Source organism: Anas acuta, chromosome 6, assembly GCF_963932015.1.
Source record: "Anas acuta chromosome 6, bAnaAcu1.1, whole genome shotgun sequence".
Taxonomy (NCBI): Eukaryota; Metazoa; Chordata; class Aves; order Anseriformes; family Anatidae; genus Anas; species Anas acuta.
Genome location: NC_088984.1, coordinates 23,289,016 through 23,305,953, shown reverse-complemented (window position 1 = coordinate 23,305,953; position 16,938 = coordinate 23,289,016).

Genomic DNA, 16,938 nt, shown 5'->3' with positions numbered 1-16,938 from the left:
TCACATTTTAAATGTTGCCATTTTACTTTGAGGAAAAAGACAGATGACTGTTTTTTTGTGGAGTATCATTTGACCTCCCCTGAAACCTGTTGAAATGTAATATAGACACTAACACCTTTTTAATGTTTGTAAACATAATTATGTTGTAGCTGTATCATCTGCATTTGACATGTATTGTATCGATCTATATTATCCAGATGTCAGAGGACTTGGTTACAATACCTTGTACCAGATATTTTTACAATATCTTGTAAAAGTTGAAGTTTGAATTTGTGGTCTTTAAGGGATTTAAACAAACCATGTCACAATGTCCCCAAAATGTATAAAAAAATCTGGATGAAAGATTTAGAGTGATGGAATCAGATTCTTATCTGATGTACATTCCTTGGACTTTATGTTGACTAAGGATGAGGCCTACAATCTAAGCAGTCCTAAGGTACTTGCAGATATTATCCATTTCCATATTCTTTTTGGGTGCAATTTCAGAGACTTAGTATATAAAACATGCAGATAAATGGATCTGTTTGTTTCACTGTAGTGGGACCAACTTGAGGAAGGATCACCTTGGACTCTGTGACTCAGAAGTTTGTAGGTTTATTCAACAGAGGGCTATACTATTTCAAATACTAGATGTAGTTTTACTATAGATTTTCCAATGGTAAAAATGGTTTGTTTGCTTTATAATATATATTTTGGTGTCTCCCAGGATACAATATTTTATTAAAAACTCAAGAAATGTGCTTGTAGTATAATTATAGAAAACACACAGCTGACTATTTCTCTGAAACATGTTTAAAGCTGCTATTTTATCTGAGAATTAGCTAATTCTTGTGACCTTCCCATACAGACATATGCTAATCCTCCAGCACACCTGTTGTTTTTATTCCCTCCCCTTTGTTACAGAACCAATTGAAGTTACTTTTTCTTCCGTTCTGTAGTCCCATGCCCAAATAAAGACTTTGTCTTGCCCCCCCCCCTTTTTTTTTAATGTTATTTAATTTTTAAGCTTAATACCCTCCCAAGTGTTTAAGCAGACATGCAATTACATAACACATCCCAGTGGAAAAGTGGAAGTACTGTATCAGGCCTGGAGCAATGAGGCAGTGTTCCAGGATGGCTGCTGGAAACCGCAAATCTTGGCCATTACTGCAAAACTTGTGATAGGAACACATAGGAGAGTATTATTAGCCAGTCATGGGGTATTAAATTATACATGACTGCAGCACTGCTGAAACACCAACCTTTTTCTGTTTTGTTCACTTCAGTGAACACGAGGCGGATTTTTCTGTTTTGACCTTTGAAATAGATCTGTCAATATTGATTCTAAAATTTGCCTACACTCCATCTTCTGAATCCAACTCTTTCTGAGTGTGTGTGTGTGGAATACCTATCTGAGATCCTATCTACACTAAAACACAAGCATGTATGTTGCCAAGTGGTTTACATACACGGTCTTAGGATGCTGAGGGAATTTTGCAGTACATAAGGAGAAAAATAACTGTACATTTCACCCCATTGTTAGGGTTTTACTTCAATGGTGTTCCAGTAAAAATAGAACATAAACTTTAGTCCATTCTACCATGACCTGTGCCATGACTCTATATGTCTACAGTAGCAGTCTTCTTTACTGGAAGTAAATGATTGGACAAAACAACTGTTGCTGAATTACTCCTCTTTGAAGGGTAAATAGGAGAAGGAAACATTTTGGTATTATGCACAGTTTTGTTTGGAACAAGTGTGTCACTACTACATGCTGCCAGTTCTTATTTGTTCGATAACAGTCCCACAAACATTCAGTTTATAATATCAGGGATCATGTTCCTCTCTTGTCTGCCTTACATAAATTATATTAGTATGCCAGAACAACCAACATTATTAACCACTGTAGGAATGCCAGCGTGCAGAAGTCTCCTTAGACCTTGCTGAGGCCTTCCTGAGGGTATACCATTCACTGCTGTTCTTCCTAGAGCTCTGTGAGTATTCCTACTTCTGCTGAGGACAGTATAGGAAACTTGCAATCCACATGAGACTGTAGGACTGCCACCTTGTTACTTCTAAATCACAATTCAGTCTTATAAGGTTAAATCTAGTATGCTGATGTGGGAAGAGGAATAGGCTAGTGTTCTATCTTTGCTGTGACAACCAGCAGTGCTTTGACCATTTTAAGAGGAACTGGATCACAAATACACATGGAATTATGAGTACTATGAAAAATTAGAATAATACATAATTGCTATGTGTATTATATATATATATATATGTATATATATAAAATATATATATATTATATATATGTATATGCTATTCTATTATGTATAAATACATAATAGAATAATACATACTTCCTGGAAAACAACGACAAAAAAAAACAACTGCCGCTTTCTAATAAGATCAGTCAAAACACTGTTTTCATAACACTGAATTTGAATACCTTTTTTGTTTGCTTATTTGTTTGTTTTTACTGACAGATTGGTTGTGACTTCAGCTATGGTAATTGAGGATGTTTTCCTACATCCCTAAATCTAATGTGTTGGATAGTGAAGTGGCTGACATGTAGGCCCACATTCCTCTCTTCTTACTATTTTCTGAAGATGATAAGTTCCAGCAGGGGAGGTGTCAGACAAAGGCAGTGCACAAATGACTTAAATCTCTGCAGCTGTTGGCTCATTTCTATTCTGGTGCCACATGTTGTTATCAGTAATTTGTGACATTCATCAAAAGGGGAAAGCAATATTTTCTCCATTAAAAAAAAAAAAAACAAAAACCAAACAAACAAAACACAACAAAACACTGTGATTTTTTAGTTGTTGTTGTAATGTGTGTGCTACTATTGCAATTAAGCTGAATGTTAAAATATTAATGCAGTTTGTTTGTCACTTTGGCAATACTGCCCAAGCAATTACTGCTCAACAGGCAGACTTTGTTCAGAAAAGAAAGTCAAGGTGATAGTAAGGAAAAAAAGCCATTAGCTGTTAGCTAATTAGAAAGAATACCTTACCCTTTTTTTTTTCCTGTTCTTAATAATTATATATAGTAAAGGAAAATGATATTAAAAAAGGGGGCTTGATGAATTTAATGGGGGGGGGGGGGGGGGGGAGTTTACAGAAAGAAACAAAACCCCTTTGTTTTCTTTCCATATGAATTCTTGGTGAATTTCAGACTCTGAACTTTACTGGGACTGTATTTACAGATAAGGTAGCTGATGATAATTCAAGTAGAATTAGAATCAACTTAGAGCGCATGACATCAGAATAAACTCTCTGAGTACTTTGCTGAAATATATTTATATAATAGTCTAAAACTTCTCCACAAAACCTTGTATCCATTATATTAGTGATATGTCCTGTTTCACAAAATTTAGATTCAGAGCTGCATTTTCCAGAATCTGGAGTAGTTTTGTTTGCAGGTTTGCTTTCTGATGTCTTGATAGAAATTGTCTATTACTTCATTTTTATTCATGGATGAACTGCAGCCCAGTTCTTTTTTTACCTTCCCTTTATTTTCAATTTTTGATTGTATCTCCAATTCTTATTGCTATCCTCTATATCCTGTTTAAAAAAAAATCAAAAATTTTATTGTCAATCATACTTTTGTTTTTATATTTATCACTTATATTTTTCTTCATTCTCTTGATTTTAAAATCAGCTGATGTAGCTCTGAGTAAGCTTAATTAAATGTTAAAGGGTAAGAGTGTAATAAATATATTTTACTTGCAATGCCACATTAGTATTTTGTTCTGAGGTTTGAATCTGAGACTTTACTAATTGTATGCAGATTTCTAATCCTTGCACAGCATTCCATGGCAGTTGGTACTTCATAAAGAAGGATTCCTTCTTTCTAAAACTGATTGGATGACCAAGAATCCACATTATTGCTGAATGATGGATCTAATCTAAATTATCACAATTCCATAATCACAATGATGGTGTTTTAATATATCAGTTCCATTGCAAAGTAAAATATTTCAAGCCATAAATTCAGTCCTCTTTGTTAAAATAATCTGTTAATTTACGAGATGTACAAAAGATAGCTTACCTTGTGTGATTCTTTAGATACTACATTCCTAAACCCTGTAATGTTTCTGCTTATTTTGACAGAGATCTAATGGACTTGCAAACTTAAATGCTAGCTGTAGGAGTACAATTTGTCTTTTACTAATAAAGAGGGTGGTAGCATTAGTCTGTCCGTTTATGTGTGGCATAATATTCAAAGCTATTTCCTCATACCTAAATTAACTAATTAAATAGATTAAGCAGCATCAGATTTAAAATCTTGTATGTTTTGGCACACATCACAAATATGCTAGATTTGTACTATACTACACATTTTCTGTATTTCTTTGGGAAGATTCAGAACTGTGAATGCTAGATCTGAATCCCTTTTGCAAAGTAAAAGGAAGAAATTAAATATTTTTGACTCCACTACAACGGTATTATATGAAATAATGTTATCATCTTGAGTAGTAATGGTTTGGCTTTGTAGTACTAAGGCTCTCATCCAACCAACTTTGTTGCTGCTTAGATGTGAAGTTGTACTGTAGGTCACTTACCAGACTTAATGTATACTAGAACTGAAGAAAGGGTAACTACATTCCTAAAAAGAGGATGATACCTCAAAAGTATTAAGTTAAAAACAATGCATTTGTCAGATGAACCTTGGACAGTGATATATACGTTTGTTTTATTCCCCAAAAGCCTTGTATACAATTTAAAGCAGTGAGAATTGCTGGTATCATGAAGCCTAGTCTAGCAGCGTGAATGACTTTTTTGGCGCTTTTTTTTTTTTTTTTTTTTTTTTTCCTTCTCACAATTCCACATATAAATACTGAGAAGCTTGGCATAAAGAACGCAGCCTGGGGCATACCCCATAAAACTTACAATGCAATTAAATGAGCAATTTCTACTGGAAATAAAATGGGTATGTTGAGTAGAATATGAATTAAGCCAAGCAAGAACAGAGTCAGACAACCTTTGATAGTACTCCAGGCTCTTCAAAAGAACCCCCAGGGTCAGCAGTACCAAATGCAGCTGACAGGTCAAGGCCAATCAGTAAAGAAAGATAACTGCAGTTTGCAATGAAAAGCAGGTCATTCCAAATTTTGATTAATGTAGTCTCAACGCTGTGGTGTCCACTTGAGTGGGTTAGCAAAATAAAGACAGATAGCAGTGGATTAACTCTAACACTTCTTTATTATTCTGCAGCCGTTACAAGCTTCTCTGCTGCATTTGCGAAGACTAGGTTTTCTCCAATTTATGATCCTCCGTCTCACATTGCTGTCTGTCCTGAATTCTATGGAATTAACTCAGTTACAAGGGGCTGCCCTGTTGACTATGTACAGAATTGCCAAAATGACCTCAAAACAACTTTGGAATAGGGCAAACCCACCATCTTCTTAAAATATTATGATAGGTTGATGTTGGCAATGTGTTTATGCTGTGGAGCACATGGCAAAAAGGTGTCTGCTCCCATGGCATTGGAAAAACACTAGAGACAACTAATTTGGTGTTCGTTTTCAGATTTTGTTACACAAAGTGAGGACTCAAAATCCCTGGTTACAGGGTGAACTTTGCAAAGATAACTTGCCAGTGGCAGGAATCTGAGAGGTTCAGATGTAATGAAGAAGTGTTGTCACATAAACTTTCCTCTTATGAAAGAAGAAATGTGTTCCCTATCTGTGTTCCTTAGATGTTATTTTTTTGAAGTAGAAGAGAAACAAATATGGTCTCAGTTTTTCTTTTCTGTTCTAAAATAAAGTTAGCGAAGAAGCATTCATGTGCATACCAGCCAGTGTGGAATTGAAATATGTTTTTACAAAACACAAAATGCCTATGAGAGTGAAGGATAAAATTTACTAGCAAATGTGAAACTACTCCAAGGGATTTAAAATACCAAAATAATTTGACATAAATAGTTTTCTTTCATTCCTTTCATATATATATATATAATATATTACATATATATATATATATATATATATATATATAAAATTTGGGGAGGGGGGAGGGGGGATGTGTTTTTTTTCCTTTTGGAAGGTAAGAATTTGTGCCATACCAGTTTGAATATATTTTATAATTTTGTTTAATTTTGTTTGTTAACCCAAATCCTGGTGTGCTTAGTTTTCCAAGTCAATTATATAGAAGGTGACCTGTGAGAATTATTATTATTATTATTATTATTATTATTATTATTATTATTAATAATAATAATAATTATTATTATTATGTAACTGTGAGTAGCTCTTATTCTGTGTGTTTGTTGTCATTTTTATTTATTTATTTATTTATTTGTTTATTTATTTTAATTGGGTAAAGAATACACCTATTGAATAGTAGAGAGTAGAGAGCAATCAGCTAGATATTTTAGATATTTCAACTGCAGAATTTGTAAATCTGCTGTTCAAAGTGTGTTATCTTCTCTCTGGCTGTATGGAACACTGTAAAAAAGAATATGTGTAACTTTATGAGCTATGCTGTTTAATGGTGCCAAGGCCAGAACAGCAGGGTTCTCTTGAGGTAACTGCCATTACAGACATAGAAATCTTCTATGTCCCAGTTTTCAGAGTCACTTTGGTTGGACAGCTGCAGAGAACCTGCCCTATGATTGGAGAAAACTTCATTTTTAGAGAGGATTTTCTTGCACTGTAGAAGTATTTCATTGTCTATTCACACCACAGCTGACAGATCAACCACAAATATGATGTATTTGTACATGAACAGTGCTCTGTTATTGGTATTATGTGAGCATTTATGGGTTTCTTTCCCCAGCTTGTAAATAAATATACAATTCAGACAGTTGGCAACAGTTGCCTGAATTTTTGCTTGCTATCTTCTAAGGCAGAGGAGTAGATGACTAGCTTTCTGAATTCCTTTCTTTGAACTTTGTGTGCGTCTGGATTTGAGTGCATGTGCCAATGCACATGTGAGATCAGTATGCAGTGACAGCCTGAAAGAATCAGAGTAGAACGCAGCCATGAAGTCTATTGCAATGTCAGGACCACTGCAGTTAGGGAATGGAAACCTAGGACTTGCCTCTAAGGGCATCTGTGTCCTGCCAGCAGACAATGAAATCAGCAGTCTGGTCTGAGATAGGGAAGCCAGTAAAGGAGGCAGACTGCGTGCTATTTATTAGCTAGCGCAATAAAGCAGTTTCTCTACCAATGAACCTGAAGTGTCCATTGAGTTAATACAGGATAAAAAAGCCCGGTGAGGTAGGCTGTTTACTGGGGTTCATCCCCTTCATAATCCAACATAATGATTCTATGTTGTACTGAACTCCCAGCAAAAATATCAGACTCTTCCGTCTGTGCACAGTACAGTTTATTTTCATTTAATAAAAACAAGCCCTGAGTCTGTTAACTATTATCCATTTCCCTTTACAGGATGTATCTTACCAGTCATCACTGAGAATATTGCTTTCAGACTCATTTTGGTTTATAGCTCCAAATATTTCTCATTTGCTTTGAATAATTGTTTTCTGTTGAAAATTATATAGCTGGCTTGTTAATTAGTAAGATATAAACAGGACACATCACTGCATTTTTAAAGCTATGGTGCCAGCTAGTGGTGAGAGATGACAGACAGCATTTCAACCTTGAAATTTATGTAAGTGTACAGTCTGTTTTTATTTGCATCGTGATAATGTGACATTAAATTTTATTTTTCAGTTATCACTACTTTGTGATACAAAAAAGGCAAAATAAAATCAGCAGCTGCTTCCATTTTCCAGTCAGATTTTAATTGGGTATTGTTTATTTGAAATCTTCCTGCCGTTATTGATGGAATGATTGCATCATTCATCAGGCCATTTGCCAGTGAAGTTTTTTAGTCTGTAGTTTCTCATTTTTGAGCATCAGTTATGTGTTATAGACCTGCAGGTGCTGTTTTAGTTTGCTAGAAAAATGGATTTAAAAAGAAAAAATGAAGTAGGGTTTAGTTTTGAGCAGCAAAAAAGATGCTTAGATAGTCTCTTGAAAAGACTGGGGAGAGCTCTAGTGTGGCTAATACAAGGTAAAACTCTTCATTGATTGTACTGACTTGTAACTGATGCACCATGTTAAGATGAAAATCCTGTTATTAACATATAAGGAAAATTCAAACAATTCATTATTCATACGCACTGTCTGTATCCAAATGAGATCACAACAGAAAAGGAAAACAAGCAAACCTTAAAACATTTGTAGAGGAATTGAAAAAATAATTAATATTTTTTATGTTTTTTGAACAAAGAGTCATTGACAGGCCATCTTTCCTAGTTTAATTAAGCAGTAACTGATCTCAGTGAGGATGTGGAAGGCTCTTGAATACTAATAAATAAAACCCAAAGATGAAGCATTTCTTTCATTAAATAGTGGGAGCTGTTTATAACTCTATTACTTACTGCTAAAATCAATTATTATTACTAATACTCTACAAGTAATTTATAACTGATGGCACACTGAAGGTTGTAAAGCAGAACTTTTCTTTTTAGATGTCAGACATAGCCATGAAGGTCAGCTGTTGTGAATAAGGACACCTCAGATGAACACACTTGTAATAATATTTGTGAAGATAGATCTAGTGTTAGTGACAGCTGCACACAGTAACCAGAGCTGTCACAGACTTACTTCCAGTCTAATGTGTATCACTACACTGGTGTAAAAATACAGTATTTAATCTAAAGAAATAAAGATTGTTTTTTTTTCCCCAGAAGATTTAATCAACCAATGTAAACACACAGGCAATTTATTTAAAAGAAGATGCTTGAAATATTAACCTATGGAAGAAATACTCTTCCATTATTAAAATAAATTGTAATCTAATAGGTATGAAAGAATTTCAGAGAGCCACCGTGCATTTTTTTTTCCTTGTATGTAACCAGCTGAAATATACTGTCACATTTTCATCATACACTCCTTTTCATGCACCTTCCATGGGCAATATGTTTGTGATAGATGTGCACTTTTTTTTTTTTTTTTTTTTTTAAATGTGCTGTTGCAACATAATTGTTTCAATTTGATATTGTGGGGAATATCTAGAGGAAAAATCCTCTCTCTCTTAATGTATTAAAATGCAAGCATGACCATAACTGATTTCTGTTAACTGTGGGTTTTATAATACATCTTTCATGCACTTTCCTTATCTTTTACTTAAATACAAATCCTAGATTTGGGATATTCTGTGAGTTGGCACAGTGTCTTGAAATTTTCATGACTATTGATTCAATAAGATTTTAGCTTTTCAGAGAACTTATCATCAGTTGCCCAACCTTGAGAGTTGTAGAAAATGAGATGTGCACCTTTGACATCTTGTTGAATTTTGAGACCAACAAGTGGTATTCTCCAGCTTCATTTTATTTATTTATTTTTTCTTTTTTGGTGATTTAAATTGAGTAACTGTCCATAAATGTTGTATTGGAATGTAATTAGAACGACATATATATCTTCAGAACTGATGACTATAATCCTGTCAATACTGAGGTTAAATTTCTAAGATATTAGACTTTCAAACAATGTAAAGTGGAGTTCAGAGATCTAAACACAGTGACCAGTATTTGTAATGTTGAAGTGTCCATTTGGGTCAACAGTTCTTTAGCTATCATGATGAAGTCACTCTAAATTCAGTTCCTGTCCAAAAGACATGGTTTATGCAGATGACAGGTACAATATTGAAAGATTCTTTTATGAACCATTTTTTAAGATCTTTTAAAGTTTGTCTTTCATATATTTACTGGATGAGGTGCAGATTTCACAGTTTACTTTCTTTGCTACTGTAGAACATCTTGTTATAAGCACTGAGATAATATATTTCTAGGGTATTCTAAATGGGACACCCATGTGCGTCTAATAAAACCCTAAAGTTTATGAATGTAAAAAAAAAACCACAATGTAATAGTTTAAACTCAGCGTACTTAGAAGAATTCAGTTTTTAAGTACAAACTTTAATTTAGGAAAAAAAGAAAGAAAGGAAAAAAAAAGCCCAGAGGATATTGAGTAATTCCTTTACATCCGCTGATGTTCTGTTGGAGCTGAAACTGATGCCATGATTGATGAAAAGGAAAAAAAGATTGGCAGTAGTTTGGGAGTCAAACGGAATGTGTTTGAAGGCTTCATGGCAAAAAAAAAAAAAAAAAAAAAAGGTGCATCAAAATTCGCCCAGTATGGGAGTTGGCCACATCTGTCAGGAAACTTACAGATGGTTCAACTCATTAGCCGACAGAACTCCTAGCGGACATCAGCAAAGAATATGGGGACCTCACTTGGACTAAATGTTAAGCTTGCCTCCTGTTCAGTGCTGCTACATTTCTCCAAAATAAATTCCTTAACCATTTGTATTGGGCCCTGGGTACTCTTCTGAATGTAACCAGTCTGCAACCCTGTTTTACACAATTTGCAAATGTGAAAAATTTAAATTAATACTGGTTGCAACATTACAGGTCCACCAAAACAGTGTCTCAAGCATAGCTCAGCCTATCTTTTAAATGTTGGCAGTATCTGATATTAGTATGTCTTTATAATAATAGAAAAAGTGGGATGCATGAAGTCCACTGCATTTCTAATATAGATCTATAAAACCTTCACCTTAGTATCATTTTTATATTGTTACATGTGGTAGCCATGCATGCAGTACTTCTTATCCTACCTTTCTCTTGGTGTTTCTAGCAAGGTTGTAACATATTTATGTCAGCATAGTTAGCAGCAAAGCGCTTAACAGCAGGTGTGTTTCACAGTTAACTTTGCAGCAGAGCCAGCAGGGGGAGCATACACTTCAGTGTTTTATGATAAGGATTTTGGCCATATTTTCCTGTTTTTGCAAAGATGTATTTTCATATATGTAGTTATTGTGGAGGACAATGTAGTCAAGTCTTTGTGCTCTTGAACTGCAGTAACTGTAGAGGGAAGCTGAGCTGTCTGTTGTTTAATGATTACAAAATTAGCTTTGATTTTGCAAAATCTTACATACATGTATATCACTCTGTGTGATGGGAGTAATTCTTTTTGGACCAAATCGTTTTGGACCCTGGACAGAAGAGACTTTCCTCCAAAAAAAAAAAAAACCAAACAAAAGCCTTCCATTATACCCCAGAATACACTTTTTTTTTTTTTTTTTTTTTTTTTTTTTTTTTAAGTGGCATAAACTTAAGGACAGGTTAATATGACTTCACACACTTGCAAGGTCAAGCCTTTAATAAATCACTGTACACAATGTGTACAGTTCACCTGTGTAAAACAGGTTTGAAAAGACTGTTATGGTTTTAGTTGATATTTGGAGATACTTTTTGTATGTATACAAAATACAGTGTGCAAAGATCTCTTTTTTGTTTATACAGATATTTGGAATGCAGAAATGGTCTGAAATCCTTCTCACATTCTCAGTCACTGTGTTTTGGGCCTACTTCTAAAGTTGACAGGACTTTTGCTAGGTGAAGTTTCAGGCCAGAAGGGTGGTTCTTTTTGCACAAACTTATGTGTGTTTAAACAATATAGTGAATCAAGTATTAACCTTGGAAATTATGTAGTTTGTGTCATGATTGAAACTTTATTTAAATACTTTTTTTTTTTTATTTAGCATTATTATACTATGTGCTTGGCTAAGCCAGGCAGGGTTGATTATCATTAAAGTGTTATTTATTTCTATTTTATTAAACCCCATTTTACATTCATGTTACAGGTTAATTTATACTTTTATTTCATGCACTACTTGGCTTTACTGATTAATATGCCCCATGGCATTCAATAAAGCCAGGCAGTGGAGGAAATAAGAGTGGTATTAATTTCTAACATTGCTATAAATTTGCCTTAATAAAACTAGCTCAATAACACTGCAGTAGTAATACAATGGATGCTCCCAAACTGTTAGCAAAGACACAACTGAGAGAACAACATTTTTTTTTCCCCCGAATTTAAGAATGCTGTGCTGTCTTTTTACTAGTCTTCAGATTAGACTACCTGTTAAAATACTTAGTGCTCTTACATTGTGTTCTAAAAATCATCATGCATTAAAAAAAAAAAAGAGTTTTTTTTTTCCTTAATCAATCAATGCAATGAGATGTAGATAAATCCTTTGGATTATGCAATCCTTTCAAATGCCTTGCAGATTTTCCTGATCACTGTTACTTCACAGACTGCCTAAAATCAGCTTTTAAAATATCAAAGAAAAAAAAGAGAACATTCTAGAGTGTGAGGGCAAACAGCAAACAAGAAAAAATAGAATAATGGATTTTCTTTTTAGCAGTAAAATAACTGCTATTGATTTACAATTCCCACTATTTTCCATTGATTTACATGTTGTTTTGTGGCAGAGTGAAATTCTTAAGAAAGAAACACAGGTAGAATTGCTGAATGTTAGCTTTCGTTCTACAGTGTTCATTACAATGTAAATATTCTTGCTATATTTTATTTATTATTTACTATAACAGCTATAGTTTTTTCAGGTGTAGACTGTGACTTTTTTTTTTGGAATGAAAATCTCAAGTAATCTTTGCCAGATAAAAACTAGCTGTGACAAACTTCTTACTCATGCCTGTATTCCTTTCTTGCTCAAACTCATATTAATTTAACTGATTTTTTTTTTCCTCAGTAAGAAAGTTTTGGATACAGCTTTTATTTGACCTCAGTGCAAAATGAAAGCATGACGAAGAAAGTTAGCATACAAAAATCTGAACACAAGTGTAGTCCAGGAGGACTGCCGAATCCTCAGAACTTGATCCTGGAAGGTGCATGGAAAAGCTCTTAATTGCTCCTGAAGCCAGTGGGATATGAGCCTTCTCTGCACTTTGCTGGGTCAGACCTTAATAAATCACTCGACACATTTTACAGGGAATCACCTATGGGGTGAAAGGCAGCAAATGTTTAAAAGGATTAATATAAACATTATATATCAAATGGAACTTATTTTTACATTCAGGCAGCTATGAAAATAATACTGTCACTTTGATAAGTGTATTGGTTAGTTAAAATCAGATGGTCAGCAGACTATATTCTATCTTGATTTCACTAAATAAATGCACTTATATACATGCACACAGTCCAAAGGATGAGGATCTACCAATGTAGATTCAAATTCAAATTTTAGGCATTATGTAATAATCTTTACTTAATATATTTTCCAAATAGCTACAAAAACTGTAAAATAAATGCCATTACCTTACTTAATATAAAACTCATATATGTCCAAACATACCATTTAATTTTCTTAAATGCTGGTAGTGGAGTTTAATTCTGGTAAATGACTTCATTCAAGTGTTCTGTAGCCTTTCAATTGTAGAGTCACTGAAGTTGGAAATGGAAATGATCTCTTCATGTGCAGTGCACATGCAGTGTGTGAGACTCTTGCAGAGTTCCATTTTATCAACTGTTTTTTTTTTTTTTTTTTCTCAGAAGAATATTTAGTTTCTAACTGAAAACTAAATGTCTTCCTGGATCAAATTTTAAATGACATTAGCCAACAATAGGAATAATGACATTTACAGTAACATAAGATTCAATGTTTTAAATGGGGATATAATCCGTCATACTTAGGGGAAAATTTGCCAACTGCTGTGCCAAACTGGATAGCTTATTCTGGAATTGTACTTCATGGGAAGCTCCTCTGTATGCCACTGGAGTGATGGAAAATTAGGTTATGTAAATAGACCATCGATTAGATTGTTTGGCAGTTATTTAATTTGCCAGAATTGCTGAAAATCTTTACCACATAGTAGTATCGGTGAGATATGCAGCCACTTAATGCTTTCCATCTCTCACTGACAGTGCTAAAAATTTGGACTAGTCATTAGCTCTGGATAAGGCTGCAACCTTGTATGTGGGGTGTATGTAAAAGACACTCAAAACGTTCTGTTTTTAGCTACACAGCTAGGCAGTAGATATGATTATAAAAGAAAACACGCAAGAGTAATTTTTAGTGTTCAACCTCCCAATACAAAGCTATATATCTGTTTTCTTCTTGCATTGTCACTGCCGTGCAGAATAAGCTACAGTGCTTGCAAAACAGAAAAATGCGTGTTTGGGCTGTGAGGCATAACACTTACAGCTAAATATGAAAAGATCTCTTTATTTAACACTATGAGGAGCAGGGGGCGGAGTGAGACAGAATGCCTCATCAGCCTGGGTACTGCAAATAAAGCGTGAAGGGTTCAGGCAATGTCTTTTTCCTTTGAGAGGTTTTTTCAAAGCGGTCCATTTTAAAGGGATGCCTATAAATTAAGAGATTAAATGGAGGAAGGGTAAATAACCACCACCCCCATCGCTTGCACTGTACTTACCTACATGCAGATGCTGAAACAAGAATATTAATTTCTGCTTCGACTTTTCTTCAAGTGTTGTTTATTGGTAGTGACAGGATTAATATTTTGATTTCTTATGCTTTTTTTGTTTTCTCTCCACCCACATAACACACCTACGATTTTATAGAACGCAGAAAAAAAAAATCCACTTTTTGTAGAAGGAAATACTTACTGATTTGCTATTCTGACTCTCCACAAAATGCTTCCCTCCCCATTGAATGTGTTTTTATGGAATTAAAAGGTGTTGCCTTTATTTATTGGTTGGCAATAAATATTACATGTTTTTACACCTCTTTCTTTACAGCACAATCCTGGAAGAGGAACTGTGGCCCAAGCATTGTTGTTAAGTTTTATATTTTCAGCCATGCATTTAAGTAACTTTTGTTTCAAAAGGAATAGATCACTTGTAGGGTGACATTTTCTGGGAACTAGAACCTGAATTGCGAAAACAACGCAGCCAAGTCCCTGCCTGTACCTAGAGCAGGAGCTAAGCCCAACGGAAGAAACAAACACGATGGTCATTAAAATATTTTCTGGCCAACTGAAGCAAAACTGCAGGTGACGACGCGGCAGCGTGACAGCCGGAGCCTCAGGACAGCCTGCTGACCGCCGCCGCCTGCTGATGCCTGCGGCCGGCACCGCTCCCGCCCAGCCCCGTGTCGTGGGCCCTGTCCGGTACCGGCCGCAGTCGGTTCACCCCGCAGCTGCCGCGGCCCCGCCGCCAGCCTCCGCCCCAGCCCCGCTTCGCCGCCGCGAGGTGGCGCCGCCAGCCCCGCTTCGCCACCCGCCGGCCCCCTCCTCTGCGCCGGGGGAAGCTGCGGAGGCGCTGGGCGCTGCGACTGCGGCCGTGGCCGTCGGGGTGATTGATGGGTAACAGTCACGCTGAGATAAAATATGCAATAAACTTAACGTCGCTCAGTACAACTCTTGGAATACGATCGTTTGCTAGGGGTCATTATGGGATCACTGTACTGAAAACGGTATTGCCACCCGTTAATTCCACGCAGCAGCGCTGCGCCCTGCAGCCTTAGTTCAATGGCAGCGTGCTAGGCGTGCCAGAGCCGTGCAGTGCGTCACTGCCTTTCAGCTTTGCATCAAAAATTATCTGCAAATAGTCACGGTCTTCCTAAGGAGATAGGAAAATAAAGGTGGGATGGGAGGCGAGGGGTGGGGAGAGATGTTGATATGTATGTAGCTGTAATTCTTTTCCTTCTTTGCTTTCACGTTTGTTTAAAGTCCTGGTTGAAAAGCAGGTGTGGAGAAATGTCCTGCCCTTTAAACTGTTGTAAATTAACCTCAGTTGATGGTTTCTGGAGTGAGAGTAGTGTAAATGCAATCCTGAACACACTGGATATAGAGATGAGTTTAGGAACGTTTTCAGAAACATCCGCCTGGAGTTTATGGAAACTCCTTCCTCTTGCATGGGCTGGAGATGCAGATACATAAATGTGAACTTCAGTTTTGTGCTTATCGCACTACTGCTGCTCCTTACATGATAGTAAATAGTGATAATGGTAATAACAACAATAACAGCAATCAGTGTGAAGAGCAGAGCAGGCAAAAGAACTTGCTGCTAGTGAAAAACATTAGACATCTTCTGGACAGCTCTTCCAATCTGTTTAACCCATAGAAATAAACTCTTCAAAATCTTTAAAATTCAAGCAAAACAAACACCTGTTTCTTTTTGTGTTGTCTTTTAAGGCCAAAAGCCTTGTCTAGTCAAGCCTGAAGTAGAAGGTTATTTGGAAGATCCTTAGGGAGTGTGAATGTGGTTTAGCATAGCTCAGCCCAGTTACAGAATCCTGCTCTAGCCGCATGATGCAGGCACTCATTGATAGTTGCAAAGATAGGGCCTTTCTACTCAAAACTCAATAGGCCTCATTTTGCTGGGTTTTCCTGGGACTGATGCTGAGTAGCCACACCATTTCTTTGTATTTAATCAACCTTTTTTTTTTTTTTTTTTATTCTTTTTTGAAATTTTTATGCACATATATATTTACATGTATGTATATACTTACATATACATATATACACTAAAACCAGATATTGCCTAAGAAACACGAGGAATATATGGGTGCTCTCAGCCTAGTGCTTTTAGTACAATGACACAATAGGTCTCACCAAACCTCTGATGTCAAGGTATCTGAGATAATATGGGCAACTTGTACCTACTATAATTCTATTGTATTATGATCCCAAGTCCTAAAATCCACCAACTTTTGTCTTTGGATCTTCAAGCTCTTATTATAATCCTGCACAATAAATTCAGCTAGTGAATTTAGGGAGGATACATGGTTTTGTGGCTTCAAAATTCTGTCCAAAGAGATGCATCTGAAAATATTCTCTTTTCCATGGTTATTTTTATCCTGTTCTTTGTTAGAGAAAATATGTAAGAAAGATGTGTTACTAAAATGTGTTCCCAACAGTAATAGTTGTTACAAAGCAGGGGCTTTCTTCTTTAAACTCTAGAGTATGTTCTTCCAAATTGCAGCTTTTTTTTTTTTCTTTTTTTCTTTTTTTCTTTTTGGCATTTGTTACTTGGAAAAGAAAAGTTGGGAATGACAGAAGGAAAAGATGAGAAATAGATTACAATGAATGGAATAATTATTTAGGAGCAGTACACTTTTCACCTCTGGGTGCCACTGTTCAACTGTTTCTTGTTCAGTGACCATCTGCTTA